The sequence below is a fragment of the Nerophis ophidion genome, linkage group LG27, assembly GCF_033978795.1.
Source record: "Nerophis ophidion isolate RoL-2023_Sa linkage group LG27, RoL_Noph_v1.0, whole genome shotgun sequence".
Lineage (NCBI taxonomy): Eukaryota > Metazoa > Chordata > Actinopteri > Syngnathiformes > Syngnathidae > Nerophis > Nerophis ophidion.
In genome coordinates, this window is record NC_084637.1 from 18,890,624 (window position 1) to 18,905,222 (window position 14,599).

Here is a 14,599-nt window from a genome sequence, read left to right on the forward strand (position 1 = left end):
TTCGTCCTAACGTTACAACATTATCTTGGTAATATTTGAGTGTTGTATGTGTAAAATGACAAACATTTTGTAACATTTAGGTGTTAGAAAGTTGTTTCCGCAACAATATGATATTATTCTTATAACATTTAAAATCATCTTGACTAAGAGTAACTTTATTGTCATAGTTGGATATTTTTTCCAATAAATGTTATTCTCGTTACATTCCGACTTTACTTTCTAACGTTATGTTATCTTGGTAGTATTCAATCATTTTGTGTGTAAAATGACGACTATTTTGTAACATTTAGGTGTTAAGAAAGTTATTTTCGTAACATTATGATATTATTCTAATAATATTTAAATTGATCTTGACTAAAAGTGACTTTATTGTCATATTTAGATTAATTTTTCCGTTAATGTTATTCTCCTAACATGAGATTATGGGCACAACATCCTTTATTTCTGTGTTAAATATAACTTTATTGCCATATTTACATTTTTTTCACATTCATTTATTTTTGTAACATTCTGACATTTCTTTCTCACGTTACAACGTTATCTTGGTAAAATTTGAGTTTTTGGTGTGTAAATGTCATGTCTTGTGATCATGTTTTGTTTAGTTATGTTCTGTTTTGCTTAAGACTCCATTGCTTCCTGTTTTTGCACTTCCTTGTTCCATGACTACCCATTAGTTTTCACCTGTCCTCATGTCACGCAGCTGTCTCACGTTTTGCACTCGCGCACCTGTCACTAATCATGTCACTATTATTTAAGCTTCCAGTTGCCAGGCTGCCTTTCTGTGCTTCATGTCATGTTTACGGTTTCATGCTTAGTTCACGCTGCTTGTTTCATTGTCCATGCTGCCCTGTTCACGTCATCGCAAGTAAGTTTTGTTTATTAATGCCACAGTTAGTGTCTTTTTTTTTTTTGTCCATAGTTCTGCCTTTGTGCTAGTTTTTGTTTTTATAGCGAAGTTTTGTACTTCCGCCCTTGTGTGCGCCTTTTGTTTATTCCTTTTATTGGTGTTAAAATAAAGATGTCATTACCTTCACGCCATGTCCGGTCCATGTTCACTTGCATCTCAGGAAAACAACCACCACATAGTCCACGTCCTGACAGTAAAATGACGACTATATTTTGGAACATTTAGGCGTTAACAAGTTATTTCCGTAACATTATGATATTATTCTAAAAACATTTAAAATTGTCTTGACTAAAAATGATTGTATTGTCATAGTTGGATATTTTTTTCCGATAAATGTTATTCTCGTAACATTACGACTTTTCTTTCAAGCTTTACAATGTTATCTTGGTAATGATCAAGTATTTTGTGTGTAAAATGATTAATATTTAGTGACATTTTTGTGTTAAAAAGTTGTTTCCGTAACATTATGATATTTTTCTATTAACATTTAAAATGATCTCGATTAAACAAGACTTTATTGTCATAGGTGGATATTTTTTCCAATAAATGATATTCTCCTAACATTATGAGATTATTGATACAACATAATTTTTGTCTGTATTAAATATAACTTTATTGCCACATTTAGATGTTTTTTCACATACGTTTATTTTTATAACATTGCGACTTTTATTTCTAACGTTACAAAGTTATCTTGGAAATATTTGAGTATTTTGTGTGTAAAATGACGAATATTTTGTAACATTTAGGCATTACAAAGTTATATGCGTACATTACGATATGATTCCAATAACATTTAAAATTGTCTTTTTATTTTATTTTCACAGTTTGAATTTTTTTTCTGATAAATGTTATTCTTGTAACATTCTGACTTTTCTTTCTAACGTCACGTTCTCTTGGTAATGTTTGACTATTTTGTATGTAAAATGACGACCATGTTTTGTTACATTTAGGTGTTAGAAAGTTATTTCTGTAACAATATGATATTGTGACTCCTCTCTGAGCTTCCACCTATTTCCTCCCTGCTTGGCACTCAGCATTAAGGGTTGGAATTGGGGGTTAAATCAAGTGCGTAGAATTGGGTAGGGACGCTAGGGACACGTCCCTACCAATATCCAGCCGCTACTGTGTAGTCACTATCAATACAAGCGCTGCCCGTAATGTTTAGTCAATGATTATGGCACAAAAAGGGTTAAATGTCGGTCTCTGCTAGAAGTCCCGCCTCTAACCTAAATATCGCTCCCTGATTGGTTTTTTGCTTTCAGGCTAACTTACGTGTGATTGGCTGTCCCCGCTGTCACTCCTTCTGCTTGTAAAAGCTAGCCTACATGCTAATTGCTAGCGAGCGGACGAGAGGCAGTGCAACTCGGTGTAAGTTGTAAGTTCTAACTTGCAAGTAAGTGTAAGTTGTAAGTTGTAAGTAAGTGTAAGTTGTAAGTTGTAAGTAACTGTAAGTTGTAAGTAAGTGTAAGTTGTAAGTAACTGTAAGTTGTCAACATGTTCGGCATTTGTTGTTCCTGGCACACGGTAGCTAGATGGATTTTAATATCAGTGCTGTGATTTACATTGTGTTTGTGTCTGTTTGCGTGCGTGTGTGCTGTAGGTTTTGAAGGATGTCAATGAAAAGAAAACTGGATATAAGAGACTTCTTTAGGAGTCAAACTGTAATTTACTTCAAGGGTGTATAGAGGCTCAACAATATTGAATAATTCAACAATATATCACTCCAGTCACGCCCCTTAGAGTGGTATAATGAGCATATACCATGGACTGAAGTGATATATTGCTTTTATAAAACGGTTACAAATAAAGGCATTATGAAATAGGAATACTCAATCAATTTAATGTAGTTTTATTCAACCAGAAATACATATTATCCAATAAAATAGCCTCACTGTGGAAAAAATAGTCCCACCTATCCAGATGTTAGCTCCAAATTAGCACTGCATCTCGTCTTTTCCTCCGCTTTTTTTCAGGTGAAAGTCAATGCTCAGTCCCCTTTACCGTTGTTAACCCACCCCCGAGGTGAAAGTTAACCTTAAACATGTGAATTCAACTACTTTAGTCCGTTTTTTAACATCGTAAAAACATCAGCTGTCTTTTACTACGGACTGCAACAGTCCGTTGTCATGGATACATGACAACAACTTCCATTCATACCAGTCATGCGTGCCTGAGGCGGAGTGACAGCCTACGCTGTGATAAGGCTTTAGAATATTTAAACCACGGTTAACAGCCAATCAGATTGCCAGATTTCACCTTTCCGTTTTATTTTTGAAATTATTTTTTAGTTTCATGTATTTGTGTAGAAGTGAGCAACAGTTTGAAAATACCAAAGTGGTGGAAATACAATAAACCCTCACTAGATGATCATGTGATTTTACAATGCTAAAATATAATTCATTAATATGAAGTAATATTCATATTTAGTAAAAGCCTTTTTGCCCAGGCAGTAACTGTACCATCAAGCTCTATGGTCATTGTCCTTAATGTATCTGTCATGCATCAACATATTTTTGGCCAGCAGTTCATTTCTGTGACAGACCGGCGGAGGCATGTGTTTGGCTCTTTCAAATAGGAACAACCAGTGGACACTAATCTGCTTGTATTTGAGTATTAATGACAAACATATTTACAGTACAAAAGCAGAAATAGAAGTAGTTGAAGGGAAAAATTGTGAGTGATTTAAACACAAGTTGGGGAAAATATTATTACAGTTCATTTATGTTTATTTACAATGTTGTATTGCATGAATGTATTTCTGATGTTGTTGATGGACAGTAGGCTATGTTAATTGACAGTATGATGCGCAGTTGCACTACAGCCCTACACTAAAGAGTAAAGATGAGAACTCTTCCAAGTTGTCTCCTTTGCTTTCATTTTAGTTGCTTTACCCAAAACATCTGCATGACTTGAAATTATGATTGCTAATGAAAGAAAAAAAAAAGTAAAATTTCAGAGTGCTGCCTAGGAGCACTTTTGTGTCCCCCACCAATCTCAAAATCAAACCTACTCCCTTGGGTTAAATCACCAAAAATGATTCCCGGGCACGGCACCACTGCTGCCCACTGCTCCCCTCACCTCCCAGGGGGTGATCAAGGGTGGTGGGTCAAATGCAGGGAATAATTTCGCCACATCTGGTGTGTGTGTGACAATCATTGGTACTTTAACTTTACTTTACCGTGGAGGAGGAGTTTGTGTGTCCCAATGATCTTAGGAGCTATGTTGTCCGGGGGCTTACATGCCCCCTGTTAGGGTCTCCCATGACAAACAGGTCCTAGGTGAGGGATCAGACAAAGAGCAGCTCGAAGACTTCTATGGGAATGCAAGAACAAAGACTCAGATATCCCTCGCCCGGACGCAGGTCACCGGCACCCCCCTCAGGAGCCAGGCCCAGAGTTGGGGCACGATGGCAGGCGCTATGTGGCCAGGCCTGTCCCCATGGGGCCCGGTCGGGCACAGCCCGAAGAGGCAACGTGGGTCACCCCTCTAATGGGCTCACCACTCATGGGAGGGGCCATAGAGGTCGGGTGAGTTGTGAGCTGGGCGGAAGCCGAAGGCAGGGCACTTGGCGGTCCGATCCTCGGCTACAAAAGCTAGCTCTTGGGACGTGGAATGTCACCTCGCTGGGGGGAAGGAGCCTGAGCTAGTGCGCGAGGTGAAGAATTTCCAGGCTGGATATAGTCGGACTCACTTCGACGGACAGCAAGGGCTCTGGAACCAGTTCTCTCAAGAGGGGCTGGATTCTCTTCCACACTGGCTTTGCACGCAGTGAGAGGCGACGAGCTGGGGTAGCAATTCTTGTTACCCCCGGCTCAAACCTGCACGTTGGAGTTCAACCCAGTGGACGAGAGGGTGGCTTCCCTCCGCCTTCGGGTGGGGGAATGGGTCCTGACTGTTGTTTGTGCCTACCCACCAAACAGCAGTTCAGAATACCTACCCTTTTTGCATACACACGAGGGAGTACAAGAATGTGCTCCCCCGGGTGGTTCTCTTCTTCTACCGGGGCACTTCAACGCTCATGTTGGCAGCGAAAGTGAAACCTGTAGAGGCGTGATTGGGAAGAATGGCCACCCGAATCTGAACCCGAGTGGTGTTTTGTTATTGGACTTTTGTGCTCGTCAGAGATTGTCCATAACAAACACCATGTTCAAACACAAGGGTGTCCATATGTGCACTTGGCACCAGGACAGGCTAGGCCGCAGTTCCATGATCGAATTTCTAGTTGTGTCTTTGGATTTGCGGCCTCCTGTTTTGGACACTCGGGTTGAGAGAGGGGTGGAGCTTTCTACCGATTACCACCCGGTGGTGAGTGGGCTGCGATGGTCGATGAGGATGCCGGACTGACCTGGCAGGCCCAAACGCAATGTGAGGGTCTGCTGGGAACGTCTGGCAGAGTCTCCTGTCAGTGAGAGTTTCAATTTCCACCTCCGGAAGAACTTTGAACATGTCACAAGGGAGCTGCTGGACATTGAGTCCGAGTGGACCATGTTCCGCACCTCTATTGTCGAGGCGGCTGATTGGAGCTGTGGCCGCAAGGTAGTTGGTGCCTGTCGCGGCGGTAATCCTACAACCTGTTGGTGGATACCGGCGAAGAGGGATGCCATCAAGCTGAAGAAGGAGTCCTATCGGGTTCTTTTGGCTCATAGGACCCCGGAGCCAGCAGACAGGCCAAGCGAAGTGTGGCTTCAGTGGTCGCGGAGGCCAAAACTCGGACATGGGAGGAGTTTGGGGAGGCCATGGAAAACGACTTTCCGACGTCTTCGAGGCGATTCTGGACCACTATCCGCCAACTCAGGAAGGGGAAGCAGTGCACTGTCAACACTGTGTATGCTGAGAACGGTGTTCTGCTGACCCCGACCGCGGATGTTGTGGACCGGTGGAGGGAATACTTCAAAGACCTCCTCAATCCCACCAACACGTCTTCCTATGACGAAGCAGTGCCTGGGGAATCTGTGGTGGGCTCTCCTATTTCTGGGGTTAAGATCGCTGAGGTAGTTAAAAAGCTCCTTGTTGGCAAGGCCCCGGGGGTGGGTGAGAGCCACCCGGAGTTCCTTAAGGCTCTGGATGCTGTTGGGCTGTCTCGGGTGACAAGATTCTGCAGTATCGCGTGGACATCAGGTGTGGTACCTCTGGATTGGCAGACCGGGGTGGTGGTTCCTCTCTTTAAGAAGGGGAACCGGAGGGTATGTTCCAACTATTGTGGGATCACACTTCTCAGCCTTCCTGGTAAGGTCTATTCAGGGGGAATGGAGAAGAGGCTACAATGATGATGTGGTCCTGATGGCTTCATCTGGCCAAGATCTTCAGCTCTCACTGGATCGGTTCGCAGCCGAGTGTGAAACAACTGGAATGAGAATCAGCACCTCCAAGTCCGAGTCCATGGTTCACACCCGGAAAAGGGTGCAGTGATTAGGGAGGATACCCTGCCCCAAGTGGAGGAGTTTAAGTACCTCGGAGTCTTGTTCACGAGTGAGGACAAAGTGGATCGTGAGATCGACAGGCGGATCGGTGCGGCGTCTTCAGTAATGCAGACGCTGTATCGATCCGTTGTGGTGAAGAAGGAGCTTAGCCGGAAGGCAAAGCTCTCAATTTACCGGTTGACCTATGTTCCCATCCTCACCTATGGTCATGAGCTTTGGGTTATGACCAAAAGGACAAGATTACGGGTACAAGCGGCCGAAATGAGTTTCCTCCGCCGGGTGGCGGGGCTCTCCCTTAGAGATAGGGTGAGAAGCGCTGCCATCTGGGGGAGAGCTCAAAGTAAAGCCGCTGCTCCTCCACATCAGGAGGAGCCAGATGAGGTTGTTCGGGCATCTGGTCAGGATGCCACCCAAACGCCTCTCTATGGAGGTGTTTAGTGCACGTCCGACCGTTCGGAGTTCACGGGGAAGACCCAGGACACGTTGGGAAGACTATGTCTCCCGGCTGGGCTGGGAACGCCTTAGGATCCCCCGGGAAGAGGTGGACGAAGTGGCTGGGGAGAGGAAAGTCTGGGTTTCCCTGCTTAGGCTGCTGCCCCCGCGACCCAACCTCGGATAAGCGGAAGAAGATGGTAGGATTATGGATATGATATTGTTATAAAAACTTTCAAGATTATCTTGACTATAAATGACTTAATTGTCACAGTTGGATATTTTTTCCGATAAATGTTATTCTTGTAACATTACGATGTTTTTCCCCCCCCCTATTATTACGACTTTATCCGTGTAACATTGAAATATGTTTTTGTACATGGTAGATTTTGGCTGGGTTGGTCGAGGGCTGTGCCAGCAAATTCAGGGTTCCAAGTTCGATTCCCGGTTCCTCCACCCACACTGGTTTGAATGTTGCTTAACGACGTCGATCATGGTCTTCACTATGTAAAGCGCGTTTTTTCTCGAGAGAAAAAGCGCTATATAAATATAGTTCACTTCTTCTTGTAACATTGATATATAATCCTAATAACGCGCACACTAACTGTTTTTATTTTTGTTTCAAGATGGTGGCGTGCACAAACGCAACGGCTTACAGCTCCCTCTTTCGGTGCTTCCTTTTATGTTTTAAATTGTTTTGGTTATGTCTGTCTACCTTCGCGACACAACACAGTCGTCAAAACCTATTGGACATTGGTTTTCAACACAAGATAGCTGTTTCGAGTGATTTCCACCGCTCACAAAACATACCCGACAAGATAGCGAGACCGCCGTAATCTCCGTGTATTGTTATCGGATTCAGCAGGCGACGCAGGCGGCGGCGGGAAAGGAAGCAAAAGCGGGGCTGCCAGTCTGGTCTCCTGGAGAGAATCAAGAAACAGCCTCACAAGCCTCTGCTGCCAAGCATATACCTCACCAACGCCAGATCCATGGCTCACAAAATGGACGAGCTAAAACTTGAGCTAGCTGAAAAAAGGTACATCCAGGCCTGCTGTTTTTTGGTCATTTCCAAAACCTGGCTTCACCCCTTAATCCCCGACGCTGCGGTGCAGCTAGCAGGCCACACGCTGCTACATCAGGTCCGAAACGAGGACTCTGGTTAGAGCAGGGAAGGTGGTCTCTGTGTTTATGTACATAATGCATGGTCTAATAACAGCACAATCATAGACAGTCACTGTTCCCCCGACATAGAGTTCATGTCAGTGAAATGTAGACCCTTTTTTTTCTGCCAAGAGAGCTAACAGTAGTAATCATCACTGCAGTTTACATACCACCGGATGCTAATGTAAGCATGGCTCTCTCTCTACTGCTAAACACAATAAATAAAAAACTACGTGCCCACCCCAATGGAGCTCACATTATTGCTGGATATGTTAATAAAGCCAAACTGAAAACAGTACTACCCTAATTTTACCAGTATGTTAAATGCCAAACTAGAGGGGGAAACACTCTTGATCATGTTTACTCCAACATCAAAGAGGCGTATAGAGCCATCCCCCTCCCCCACCTAGGCCAGTCAGACCACCTCTCCTTGTTGCTCATACCTGACTACACCCCCCTCAGAGCAAGGACAAAAGCAGTAATAAAGACTGTTACAACTCCCCCAGTTACAGGACTGCTTTGCACACACTGCATGGGATGTTTTTGAAGACCAAGACCTGCTCACACACACAGAGTCGGTACTATACTATATAAAGTACTGCAATGTCACTGTGGAAAAAAGCATCCAGGTTTACCCAAACAGCCTCTCTGGAAATAAACTCGACCAAATCAGAGAAATGTTCCACAACAATAAGGTAAAAATCCTGTGTTTCTCCGAAACTAAATTAGATGATAGTGTTTCTGATTCAGAGATAGAGATAGGAAACTTCTTGGTCATCAGAAAGGACAGGAATAAACATGGTGGTGGTGTTTGTATGTATATTCACCAGGATATTAAATACATAACTCGCTCTGATCTCAACCACAATACCCTTGAATCTGTGTGGGCAGAAATCAAATTCACTAACGCTAAGCCGGTACTAATAGGGACTATAGACAGACCCCCTAATCAGAGTGATTTCTATGGTGCCCTGGAGGAGTGCTTAGCTGGTGTAGAAAACACGGAGATTATTATAACTGGAGATCCGAACACAGATATTCAACGCAGAGATGCGCCTGTCTTCAAATCTTACAGCAAATTCTGTAATCTGCATGCTCTTTCCCAGCTAATAACACTCCCCACACGGGTGTGTGTTTCCACCCAGTCAACCATAGATCTCATCCTCACATCGGACCGGCATAATATTAAAAATAGTGGGGTCATGATCTGTGGTCTTAGCGACCACTATATAACCTTCTGCACGCGCAAAATAAATAAACCTAAAGCCAATGGCCACATAACAGCTCAATCCAGATCCCTTAAAAACTACAACAGTGATAATTTCAACCTCAAATTAGATGAGTGGGACTGGTCCCCTGTGCTCACGAGCAACCTGGTTGAGGATGCTTGGGATCGCTTCAAAACAGCGTTCCTAGCTATACTAAATGATATGGCTCCCATGAGAACATTCAGGATCAAAGCCCGCTCTGAACCGTGGATCAATCCAGACCTATTAGCTGCCATAAAAGACAGGGACAGAAAATATTTCGAATACCAAAAGTTTAAAACCGAAGTAAATAAACAACCCAATAATAATAACCTCAAATCACTCCTTTCAACGCTCAAAAAGCAATGCAATAAATTAAGAAATAAAACAAACAACCTGACTAAATCCTTAAAAAAAAATTATATCAATGACAAAATAGAGGAAAACACAAATAACCCACATGAGCGCTGGAAAATTCTCAACAACCAGCTTCCTGGATGCAGCTAGAAACTTAAAACCAGACTCACCAACATCAACATCAAGGAGGGTGACGCCCTCATTACAGACAAAATAGAGGTAGCAAGCAGACTTAACATCTTTTTCACCAACATAGCCACAACTCTTGTTAACAAGCTATCCCAACATTCTGGTCGCTTTGGTGTAGAACACATTAAAGCCTTCTACAGAAAGCTAGGAGTAGTCAACAACAATTTCAAATTAGAAATGGTCTCAGCTAACGAGGTGCTTAATAAATTGAGCGCGCTCCACCCAAACAAGGCCACCGGCCTTGACAATATCCCCTCCAGATTCCTCATGGACTCTGCCACCACCATTGCCCCAATAATCACTCATATAATAAACCTCTCAATCAAACAAGGCCAAGTACCCAAGGATTTCAAGATAGCAAGAGTAGCCCCCCTTTATAAAAAAGGAAGCAAATTAGAACCTGGTAACTACCGACCTGTTTCTATTCTCAGTTCCATTTCGAAAGTAATGGAGAAAATAGTTTATGAACAGGTTGATAGATAGCTTGCTACTAATAAACTAATGTACAAATTCCAATCCGGCTTCAGAACTAACCACTCCACTGACACATGCCTTCTCTATCTGACCGACCACATCAAACATGAGGTGGCCGCGGGAAAATACTGCGGCATGGTCATACTGGACATTCAGAAGGCCTTTGACACCGTTAACCACGCTATACTGTTGGATAAGCTCCGAGCAATCGGATTCGACGAAACCTCATCAAGCTGGATGCAATCTTACTTGGAGGGGAGGAAACAGGTGGTAGAGGTGAACAGCACCATGTCCCCTCCCCTCTCAGTAAGCTGTGGAGTCCCCCAAGGCAGTATACTAGGACCTTTACTGTTCCTAATATACGTGAATGACATGCCATCAGCATGCCACTGTGAATTGTTCCTGTATGCGGATGACTCGGCCCTGCTGGTATCCGGCAAGGACAAGTCACAGGTGGAACAAATCCTCAGTGCTGAACTCCTCAATATTTGCACCTGGCTCGCTGACAACAAGCTATCCATACACTTAGGTAAAACGGAATCCATCCTATTTGGGTCCCATATCAAACTTAAGAAGGTCAGTGACTTCACTATAAAAGTGGGTGACATTGTTATCACCAGGAAGGATGAGATCACCTACCTAGGTTCCATTCTAGAGGCTAATCTTTCCTGTGATAAAATGGCAACCAAGGTGATCAAAAAGGTCAACCAAAGAACGAGATTCCTCTACAGAATCTCCTCTTTGGTCAACAAAAGCACCTTGAGGATTCTAGCGGGAACTCTCATTCAACCCTTCTTCGATTACGCTTGCACCTCCTGGTACCCCAGCACCTCCAAAACCCTCAAATCTAGACTCAAAACATCCCAGAATAAGCTAATCTGGTTACTTTTAGACCTCCACCCCAGATCACACCTCAATCCAACCCACTTCTCCAAAGTGGGCTGGCTCAGGGTGGAGGACAGAGTAAAACAACTTGCACTGAGCCTAGTCTATAAAATCCGCTACACCTCCTTGATACCGAAGTACATGTCAAATTACTTCCTTAACGTAAATGACCGCCATAACCACAACACCAGGGGGAGCTCCACAAACCACGTTAAACCCAGATTTCGATCTAACAAAGGTCTTAACTCATTCTCTTTCTATGCCACATCAATGTGGAATGCACTCCCAACAGGTATAAAAGTAAGTGCATCTCTATATTCCTTCAAAACCGCTCTAAAACAACACCTCCAGGCAACTTCAACACTTTACTAATACCCTCCTCCATTCACATCCCATCTCCCCGGATTATAAACAACTCAAATGTACTTCTAATGTATATACTTGTTCTTATGCTATGTGAACTCACTATGTTCTCTGCTGGCTGTACATATCCTACTAAATAAGACCTACACTGTTTCAATGTCCACATTTCTCTGTTGATGCAATTGTTGATGACTGAAGTTCTGCTATCAACCAAAGCTCCTCATCCCACCCCCCGGATTGTAAATAATGTAGATAATTCAATGTACATACTATGATGATTAACTTGTGTGATGACTGTATTATGTTGATAGTATATATTTGTACCATGAATTGATTAACGTGGACCCCGACTTAAACAAGTTGAAAAACTTATTCGGGTGTTACCATTTAGTGGTCAATTGTACGGAATATGTACTGTACTGTGCAATCTACTAATAAAAGTATCAATCAATCAATCAAAACCAGAATCCCTGTATGACAAGCCAGGTCTGCATGCTCCTCAACGCCCGCGACACCGCCTTCATGTCAAGTGACAGTGCTCTACACAGCGCTGCGCGAGCTGACATGAGGAAAAGACTCAAGGAAGCCAAGATGGACTACAAAGAGAGGATTGAAGACAGGCATACAGCCCACCACCAATTACAAAGGCTGTGAGGCAGCAACCGGGGACTGGGATGTATCGCTAGCAGAGGAGCTGAACTGCTTCTTTGCTCGCTTTGAGGAATCACAGCCAGTCATAGCCTCACCTCCCCAGACCCCCCAAAACCACTTCCCCCAGCACTCCCACACTCACTCTCAAGGAGCACGAGGTCAGGTGGGTGCTCAAGTCAGTGAACCCCAGGAAGGCGGCTGGTCCAGACGGTGTACCCGGGAAGGTGCTCAAAGCATGTGCTGACCCGCTCTCCTACATTATCACCGTCCTCTTCAACCTCTCCTTGGCACAGGCACTTATCCCACCCTGCCTTAAATCCTCCACAATTGTCCCGGTACCCAAGAAAGCTGCCACAAACAACCTCAACGACTGTCGCCCAGTAGCACTCACACCTGTCATCATGAAGTGCTTCGAGAGGCTGATCCTACACCACATCCAAGCCTACCTCCCTCCCACCCTGGACCCACAGCAGTTAGCCTACCGAGCAAACAGCTCCACGAACGATGCCATAACCATGGCTCTCCACTCTACACTGAGCCACCTGGAACACGGGGGAGTTTTGTCAGGATGCTTTTCATCGACTATAGCTCCACCTTCAATTCCATCATACGAGACATCCTGGTCACCAAACTGCTGGATTTAGGCCTCGCCACACCCACCTGTCTTTGGATTAAGGATTTCCTGACCAACCGACCCCAGACAGTGAAACTCGGCTCCCATCTCTCCTCCTCCCGGGTCCCGTTACAGGGGGGGGGGGGATGATTCTGCACACAGAGATGAGGTCCTGAAATTATCAGCATGGTGTTCAGTGGATAATCTGGCACTGAACACCACAAAAACCGAGGAACTCATCTTTGACTTCAGGAAAAACACTGCAGACCCCGCCCCCCTGTACATCAACGGCGAAAGAGGTGGAGAGAATCAGTTCCTACAAGTTCCTCGGCACCCTCATATCTGCTGACCTCTCCTGGACCCAAAATACAACTGCGGTCATCCGGGAGGCCAAGCGAAGACTCCACTTCCTGAGGGTGCTGAGGAAGAACAGACTGGAGAGGCAGCTGATGGTGACCTTCTATCACTCGGCTGTCATACTGCATAACAGTGTGGTACACCAGCTGCACTGAAGCAGACAAAAAGGCGATTCAGAGGGTCATAAAGTCTGCACAAAAAATCATCGGCTGCCCCCTCCCCTTTCTGAAGGATTTACACAACTCCCGTTGCCTCAACAGAGCAAAAAGCATCACCAAGGACATCACACACCCTGGCTTCCACCTGTTTGACCTGCTACCATTGGGCAAGCGCTACAGGTGCATCAGAGCCAGAACAAACAGGCTCAGAGACAGCTTATTTCCCACAGCTGTCACCATCTTGAACTCTAACTTATAATAAACGATTCACCCCTATACAATATGTTGCGTTGGACCAGTTCTTCCGCCGGTAACCCCACCCCCCCCCCCACCCATGTTCTTTTTATGACACATAAGCTGGTTATAAATGATTCCCTGAAATAGAGGTTGCTCATTTTGATACTTTCATCCAAAGCACTTTGGGAGATCAATCTCGATACAACAGTTGCATCACATTGCCCAAATTTATCGAATTCTACTATGGAAGTTTCGCCACTTCTATGACTCTCACCTACCTCCCTTCTTCTCTTCTCCTAGCCTGGGACCTCTGAGATAACAGAATGTTATGACTTGTAGCTACATTTCACTCTCAAGGCCTACGCATGGCTCACACTTAACTGTCTTAAAACATGACCAGGACAATAAAAAGATATCTATCTACCATATTGTGCAATATTACCCCTTTGAGTGCAATACATCTGACACTGATTGTTACGTATTACTCCGGTACTCTTGTCTTGCTCTATATGTTGTACCGTATTTTGTATAGTGTTTTGTATATTGCACAGGAATGCTTATCACTTTTAGTGGATAAATAGTCTGTTTATTTCAAATATTATTTTTATTTACTTTATTACCACGTATATTAGGAACAGTAAAGGTCCTAGTATACTGCCTTGGGGGACTCCACAGCTTACTGAGAGGGGAGGGGACATGGTGCTGTTCACCTCTACCACCTGTTTCCTCCCCTCCAAGTAAGATTGCATCCAGCTTGATGAGGTTTCGTCGAATCCGATTGCTCGGAGCTTATCCAACAGTATAGCGTGGTTAACGGTGTCAAAGGCCTTCTGAATGTCCAGTATGACCATGCCGCAATTTATTTTTATCCCATATCTGTTTCCACTACCACACCTTAAGTTGGTGTCCTTAATCTCGTTATATGCAAATATAATGACAAAAAAGTCCTTTCTATTCTATTCTATTCTATTTTTTGATATTTAATTCTTGTGACATCATGATGTTTTAAAATGACAACTTTATCTTTGGAATATGTACGCTCTTTGTGTATAAAATGACAGCTTTATTTTTGTAATATTATGGCCTTATTTTCATCATAATACGACCTTATTCTTGTAACATTGCGATTATTTTTCTTATATTAT

General features: G+C 43.8%; 1 protein-coding gene across 1 annotated transcript in view; it reads left to right on the forward strand.

Annotated features, from left to right (window-relative positions):
* The window catches only part of tafa5l (TAFA chemokine like family member 5, like), a 101,051-nt gene that overhangs the window by 76,751 nt on the left and 9,701 nt on the right, over window positions 1-14,599 (forward strand). The window lies entirely within an intron of this gene.